The sequence below is a fragment of the Zea mays genome, chromosome 7 (genome assembly GCF_902167145.1).
Source record: "Zea mays cultivar B73 chromosome 7, Zm-B73-REFERENCE-NAM-5.0, whole genome shotgun sequence".
Classification (NCBI taxonomy): domain Eukaryota; kingdom Viridiplantae; phylum Streptophyta; class Magnoliopsida; order Poales; family Poaceae; genus Zea; species Zea mays.
Genome location: NC_050102.1, coordinates 119,184,415 through 119,192,706, shown reverse-complemented (window position 1 = coordinate 119,192,706; position 8,292 = coordinate 119,184,415). Strand labels below are relative to the sequence as shown.

Below are 8,292 nucleotides of genomic sequence, written 5' to 3'. Positions count from 1 at the left end.
TGGTTGACATTTTACCAACATTAATGTTGCTTAGAATGTTGTTTTGGTGCAATAATAGGTATTGTGCTCAACAGATAACATTAGAGAATTTTTAATGGTGTAGATGAAAAGAGAAAAAATCAAGAATTTGTAGAAGCAATAAGAAAATTATTTATGTGTGAAGCCGTGTCTTAGGACATCAGAATAAACAACTTAATCTATGTATAACTACACACAATGTTGGTTCCGATATATTTTTAGATTGTTCTATGGCAATGTTATTCTTAGTTTAGGATCATCCAGTGTAAAAATAATAAATAGTAATCTCTTGCAAATGATACTCAGAAGAACAAAAAGAAGATCTACTCAACTCGATGTATGGAACAATCATTGTGACATGTTTGGAACAGCCGTTGTGAACCAGACATGTTTGTCAACTAATAAAATTAGCTTTATCTATCGGCTAGCCAACTCGTGGAATACCAATGCCCAGTTCCATTCAACCCAAACACTTTTGCCACACACATGGAATAAACATAGCAAAGTTTACAGCTGGTCTACACATCTGAGTCTCACAACACAACACAACACAACACAACACAAAACACATTAATGTTTTTAGATATCAACATCACGGAAATGTTGAGTCGCATCTGAAAAACACACACCAAGGCTCGAGATCAAGATAATAAGAAGGCTGATATGCCAACACGACATCAACCCTACGGGCCACTTAATCCTACTGGCCTATACCTATAATCAACCACAATGCCAAAAACACATCGTAGGTTTCACAAGAAACGAACATACACCTACCTTGATAGGGATGGGCAATGCATCAGCGCAGCTGCACATATATACAGAGTATGGCATTGTACCATGGTTTAGAAAAAAAGAGATCTAAAGTTGAATTTTTAAAACTCCAAAAATCTACAATTTTAGCAATATAATGGCTTTCAAAATTAACAGGTCTGCTACATTCAAACAATTCACATTTTAAATAAAGTTGAATACATTTATAATCCAAAATAAGTATGTGAGCTCAAGGAGTTTATATCAGATTCGTTGGAAGTGGAAAGCGACTAAGGGAACAATCCGGTCAACATGGATCTCTCTGAAAAACTCAAACACGCATCCTAACATTGGGCGAAAGCGTTTGTAGCACATTGGCGTGCTAGCCTGCCAGGATATGCAACCTAATCACATGAACAAAAGGCATGGAAGGCAATTGTATAGTGTAGAGGGCAGTTGTAGCCTCTAATGGAGTTGAGGGGGAAGGGGAGGGGGCCGTTGTAGTTAGCCTAAGCTGCTAAGGCCGATCAAGATCAGTTCCCTGTGGAGAAACTGAAGCTCACCTGAAGGGGGCCTCTTGGAGTGTATCCATGGTGTTGATGGCAGAGCCCGTAGGAGCTCTGCACCTCACCGTTGCCGCCCTTAACCTCCTCATCGTCCCACTCCCACTACACCACCGTCGTGGGGTATCACTATCCATCTCACTGAAGACGAGCGCGGTGTGGGCATTGGCAGCGAGGTCACAGAGGTCGGGCATCAGGCTAGCGCCGCGGCGGTGGTTGTGCGACGTGGTGGCCTTCAGCGTCGTAGTAGATGACCCCAAAGAAGTCCATCGGCTGGCACTGCTCCCCCATCATGATCTCCTTCCTCCCATAGACCGTGACCTCGCCTCCGTCCTCGGTGCCACCACCCCTGACTTCGAGGTTGGCTCGGAGGAGATCGCATGGGTGGTCGAGGCTGTCTCCAGTGGTGGCCTTGCTACTCCCTGTCCCATCGGGGGAGGGGAGGGGGCAGGTCGTGAATGGGTGATCACGTGAGGGGCGGCAGGGGATGGGGTTGTGGATGGTTGCACTACAACACTCACCTTAATACATGACGAACTTCGTTTGTCATGTATCGTGGAAAAAACGTCATAAAGTAGTATCCGTGACGTTTCTAAATTCTATCATGTATTAAGCGTCATAGATTAGACGCCATGACGTCTAAACCAAATCGTCATAGATTAAATCAATCCGTGACGTTTCTTAGCTGTCATAAAACAGCCTTGGGCCCTCTCTATCCAACCCGAGCCCAAAATGAATGACGAAAATGGACGTCATAGATTGCTGCCACATGTGACTAATATTCGTCATGGATTGAATAGCCACATCACTACTAAACTGATTACATGGCATGGGTATCAACGTGGCTGGTTGTTCACAGCCCATTTAATACAAACTGTATTGGGCTTGGCCCACTTAGAATGTACCTTTTTATTGCAATTTTTGCCCATTTTGTTTCAGCCCATTACAATTAACATTCTAGCCCATGGACAGCTTCGCAGCTTTTGCAAACACAATAATTTAAATATATATTAATTATAATCCAGAACATAATGACAAAATGTTGAATTCTATTACATCACAACTCAGATTTTAATCCAGCATCTCATCACAAAAAATACTGACCACACTCCAGCATGTCATTACATGCAAGTATCCAATAGCATGTCATTACAGCAAGTATCCAACCACTGACACGTAAGCCACTCCAACACACCACACATGCCGCTAAAGCTACTCTAGCAGCACAACAGACAAAAAATGGATTGAAACGTATTTATCCATCAATAGAATGCAATAGCATCAGCAAAAGAGAAGTACCAACAAAGCCTAACACCCCATACTAGTTAGCTTTAACTTGGTTGAATCTGACTTAGCATAAGCTCAAGTTTAGCATCCATGGCATCTTGCTTCTTCTTCATCTCTTCTTGCTCTCTAATCTTGATACATATCCAAGACCTAATTTCTTTAGAAGACTCTTTGCTTCATTATATGATTTTGGGAGTGTATTGCACTTTGGGAATGCTTCAACCAACAACTTTAATATTGCAGTAAATGCAGAGTTAGTGATCCTATATAATGACTTCATATGAAGAAGCTTTACAACAAAGGACAACCTTGAAAATTTGGTACAACCAGGATAAATATGACGTTTCGCCTCTTTCAGCACTACACTATAAAATGACTCATTGTCATCATTAGTATTGTCTCCATCCTCATTTTCACCATCCTCTTTATCTTGCTCTTATGCAGTGCATAGGTCTTGTAACATCCCATCAAAACAATCATCACCATAGCTGTCATCATCAATCACACCTGTCCCATGTATCGAATGACCGGCATCTTCCTCAAAGTTCTCTCCATGATGAATCCATCGAGTATATGTACTTTCCATCCCATTCATTAATATATGCTTCTCCACAAAGGCTTGATGAAAGGACTTTTGGTTGAGACATCTACTACATGGACACAAAATATCTTCATCCTCACCGAATTTTCTTTGAATAAAGCTCATAAATTCTTTGACACCATTGATATATTCAGGGGAAAACAATGTACCATTCAACCAACTTCTATTCATCTAATAAAGCATCGCAAAAAAACATCAATTAACAATTTTTCACAGGTTTCGAAAGCTAGATCTAACAAAGTCAAGCAAAAAACATAGACATACCTTGGCGATCTATTTGTGCTGAGGCGAGAACAAGGATTGCCCGAACACCAAGCTGAACAATAGCAGATGGATTCAGGGTGCCTCAGTCTAAGGTTGTTGGCTGGCGACCTACAGATGTCGGCGCACGACGGGTGGCGGTGATGTGTGCTGCAATGGCAGGTGGAGGTGAGCGGGATGGTGCAGTAGTGAAGCAGTGTTGTAGAAGACAAGAGCTATTTGGATTTGCTTACCAATCCGAGCAGGATTCGCCGGCGTCGACGTCCACCCTGTCTGGGCGGATTTGCCGTCGTCCTGGCGGCGGAGGCAGAGAATTGGGGACGAATCCAATCTGGGCGGTTTTGTGAAGTGTGCAGAATAGAATGTAAACTTTTATATACAAAATGATATAACATCTGACTGGTAGCAAAGTCCCACGAGTAGCCTAGTGGTAAGCCTGGCGGGTTCCTTGTAGGAGGTCTCAGGTTCGAATCCCTTGACGACCATTCTCCTTAGCTGGATTCTTTTTTTCCTGGTTTAATCCCTTTGCAATTCATACCTGACACATGGGCCCAATCTGCAATGAGCTAATAAGGTGGCCGACTAATGGTATTTTTTTGCTTGGTTGTACCATGACGGTTTTTATTTTGTCATAGTGGCATCATGTACCATGGGATAAATTGTGACATTTTATATCTAATGATCTGTGACGATTTTGAGTGAACGTCACCATACTTTGGGCTAAGAAATTTGGGCTTGTGGGTCTATGACGAAAAATCTATGATCGTCACAAATGGTAGCATATTAGTGACGTTTTTTATAAACGTCAAGAGAAATCCGTCATAGATTACATGATTTGTTGTAGTGTTGGGGATGGCGCGGCGGGGGAGCGGGGTTGCGGATGGGTGGGGATGGCGCGATGGTCGCGGCTCCGAAGTCGCGGGGAACTGGGTCGTCAGGCGGGAGCAGTCATGGGAGTGGGGTTGCGGATGGGTGCTTGGTGGGGATGGCGTGGCGGTCGCGGCACTGAAGCCGCGAGGAACAGGGTCGTCGGGCAGGGGCACGCGGGGTGGACGGCGCTCGGAATCTGAGGATGGGGTGGCGGAATCCGAGGATGGCTGGGCACGGCGCGTGGTGGCCTTCCATAGATGGAGCGGATGCGAGATCTCGGGTACAGGGGCGAGGAGGAGGAGGAGGTGGCGAAATCGGCGGATGCGGACGCACAGTGAGGGGGAGGCAGGGGCGCGGACGCGCGGGTGGAGGCCAGGGGCGCCAGGGCGGGGGCACGGTGTAGCCCTGTTGGACGCCTACGTTGAACTCTTAAGGCTGATTTGGTGACCAGGGACCACGGGGGGCATTGGAGGGGATTGAGGGGGAAATTAGTTCATTTCCCCCTCAATCCCCTCCAATTCCTCCATGATCCCCTTGTCACCAAATCAGGATTAGTAGAGATATACGGATATCCAAATGTGACATATACAACTAAGGTTTTGACTAAACGTTATTATCCCTATTGCAAAAAGATTTTTGCAACCTATGTTCCAAACCTATCAACTAGCCTATAACTAAGCTAATAAGATAAAAGGCAAAACCAGATGTAATAATTTAAATGTGGGAGCTTAAGTATGATATAGATACAAACTCTCTTTGACACATCGATATTTTTACCGAGGTATCAAAAAATGTGCAAGCTTCTTACTAATCCTCGGTGTAGCCTCACACAAGGATAGCTTACACGAGGGCCAATCTCTCGGTCAGGTAACTCTGTAGGTAGTCATAGGATTTCTCCACCCACGAGTGGTATTATGCTTCCAACCTCTCTTAGATGCTCCCCACTATCTCTAATGTCAAACTTTTGGCTGAAATGCTACAGGCCTCGTTCCCTTTGGTACACGGTGGGTGTCACACCACAAATGTGATTGGTGTGATCTCGCAAGATACAACCCTTCTTGGTATAATACAATGGTATACACAAGTACCAAAAAGGTTGAGGGAGTCTAACTTTACTTCTAATTGTCGGGGACCATAATTAGGGGTACCCCCAAGACTCCTAATCTCAGCTGGTAACCCCCATCAGCACAAAGCTGCAAAGGCCTGATGGGTGCGATTAAGTCAAGGCTCGGTCCACTCAAGGGACACGATCTCGCCTCGCCCAAGCCCAGCCTCGAGCAAGGGCAGCCGACCCCGGAGGATTTACGTCTCACCCGAGGGCCCCCTCAAGCAACGGACACACCTTCGGCTCGCCCGAGGCCCGGTCTTCGCCAAGAAGCAACCTTGGCCAAATCGCCATGACGACCGACCATATCGTAGGAGCATTTAATGCAAAGATGGCCTGACACCTTATCCTGACGCGCGCCCTTCAGTCGACTGAGCCGAAGTGACCGCAGTCACTTCGCCGCTCCACTGACCGGCCTAACAAGAGGACAGCGCCGCCTGCGCCGCTCCGACTGCTGTGCCACTCGACAGAGTGAGGCTGACAGCAGCAAAGTCCGGCTTCGGGCGCCATAGGAAGCTCCGCCTCGCCCGACCCCAGGGCTCGGACTCGGCCTCGGCCCCGGAAGACGACGAACTCCGCCTCGCCCGACCCCAGGGCCCGAACTCGGCCCCGAAAGACGACGAACTCCGCCTCGCCCGACCCCAGGGCCCGGACTCGGCCTCGGCCCTGGAAGACGACGAACTCTGCCTCGCCCGATCCCAGGGCTCGGACTCGGCCTCGGCCTCGGAAGACGACGAACTCTGCCTCGCCCGACCCCAGGGCTCGGACTCGACCTCGACCTCGGAAGACAGACTCGACCTCGACCTCGGAGGAGCCTCCGCCTCGCCCAACCTAGGGCTCGAACCGACCACGCCACAGGAGGGGCCATCATTACCCTACCCCTAGCTAGCTCTGGCTACGGGGGACAAGACCGGCGTCCTATCTGGCTCACCCCGGTAAAACAAGTAATGATGGCGCCCCGCGTGCTCCATGACGACGGCGGCTCTCAGCCCCATTACGGAAGCAAGGAGACGTCAGCAAGGACTCGACAACCCCGATAGCTGTCCTTCCGCAAGGCTCCAGCGCTCCTCCAACGGCCACGACATTACACGAACAGGGTGCCAAAACCTCTCCGGCTGCCACGACGGCATGTACTTAGGGCACTAGCTCCTCTCTGCTAGACACGTTAGCACACTGCTATATCTCCCATTGTACACCTGGAACCTCTCCTTACGCCTATAAAAGGAAGGTCCAGGGCCCTCTTACAGAGGGTTGGCCGTGTGGGGAAGGATGGGACGGCGCGCGCATAGGCCTCTCGCTCCCTCCCGCGCGGACACTTGTAACCCCCTACTGCAAGCGCACCCGACCTGGGCGCGGGACAAACACAAAGGCCGTGGGTTTCCCCTTTTACGCCTGTCTCCCTCCGGCTTTTCCCCCCTTCGCGCTCCGTCTCGCGCCGACCCATTTGGGCTGGGGCACGCGGCGACAATTTACTCGTCGGTCCAGGGACCCCCCGGGGTCGAAACGCCGACAGTTGGCGCGCCAGGTAGGGGCCTGCTGCGTGTTGACGAACAGCTTCCCGTCAAGCTCCAGATGGGTAGTCTCCAGCAACCTTTCCGGCCCGGGACGGTGCTCCGTTTTGGGAGTCTTGAGTTCATGTCCCTTGATGGCAGCTACGACATGATACTCATTCCCCCGCCGCGCAACAGCGACAATGGCGGCCGACAACCCACCCGCCGGCGGCGGAATCGATGATGTCTTCCCCACGTGGCGGAAGAACAACATTCGGGTTTGTCCCGTCGCCTCCCCCGCCGACGGAGGAGGAGGCGGGGCAACCAAGGCCAAGCAGAAGGCGGCACCTCGTCGGCTGTCGAGCGAGTCGACGGCGCCGGCGCCCCAACGGGGGACACATCGGGCATCGACCTCGCATCTGAGACGAAGACGAGCGTCGTTTCCCCGCAACGAGCCAACTCCAAGCGGACGGACGACGCCAGCACGCTCGCAAAGGACTTGCTGGGCGTCACCCTCGTACCTGAGACGACGGTGCAGTCTACCCCTGACGTGACTTCGTCACCGCCCGTCGACCAAGAGGTACCGACCGATTCCCATCTCGTGCCTTTAGGATTCAGCCTCGACCCACCAAGCGACTTCGCTTCGGTGGACGCTTTCATAGAGGCAAATCCAAACCCTCCGGGGTACGGTATGCGGTCACCCTGGGACCGGCTGACAGCCGTCTCGACCTACGAGCCCTTGGGTTCCGAGGAAGATGACGAGCTTGACTTTTGTTGGGATTTCTCCGGACTTGATAACCCTAGTGTCATGCGGGACTTCATGACCGCATGCGACTACTGCCTTTCCGACTGTTCCGACGGTAGCCGCAGCCTCGGCGACAAGGACTGTGGCCCAAGTCGTGAATGTTTCCACGTCGATCTAGGGGGTCCCGGCGAAGGCAACCATCTTGGTATACCGGAAAACGGTGACCCCCTAGGCCTGCGCCTCACGTTGACATCCTTCGGGAGCTAGCTGTGGTCCCAGTCCCTGCGGGGGGTCAGGACTCGAGCAAATCCGCGAGATGCAGGCCAGGCTCGACAAGGGAGCAGGAACACTTGAGCCGTACCATCGGGACATCGGGTAGGAATTGGCAGGCCAAGCTCCGGTCGGAGAAGCGCGTCATCTACCCCAGGGCACCCAGCACCACATCGCCGACGATGTCAGGGCAAGGCCGGCACCGGCTTCCAGTGGGGTCGGCCAGAACCTGGCTGCAGCGGTAATACTTCTCCGCTCGATGCCGGAGTCATCAACCACCGAGGGGCGGCGTATCTAGGGAGAGCTCAAGAATCTCCTGGAGGATGCCG

General features: G+C 50.6%; 1 long non-coding RNA gene across 1 annotated transcript; it reads right to left on the bottom strand.

Moving 5' to 3' along the window:
• Positions 1-2,329: 2,329 nt before the first annotated feature.
• On the bottom strand, positions 2,330-3,823 carry LOC111589757 (uncharacterized). The gene is made up of 3 exons (XR_002748886.1): positions 3,717-3,823; positions 3,487-3,633; positions 2,330-3,393 (listed from the first exon to the last, which is right to left on the bottom strand). It is a non-coding gene; the product is annotated as an uncharacterized lncRNA (long non-coding RNA).
• Positions 3,824-8,292: the final 4,469 nt, after the last annotated feature.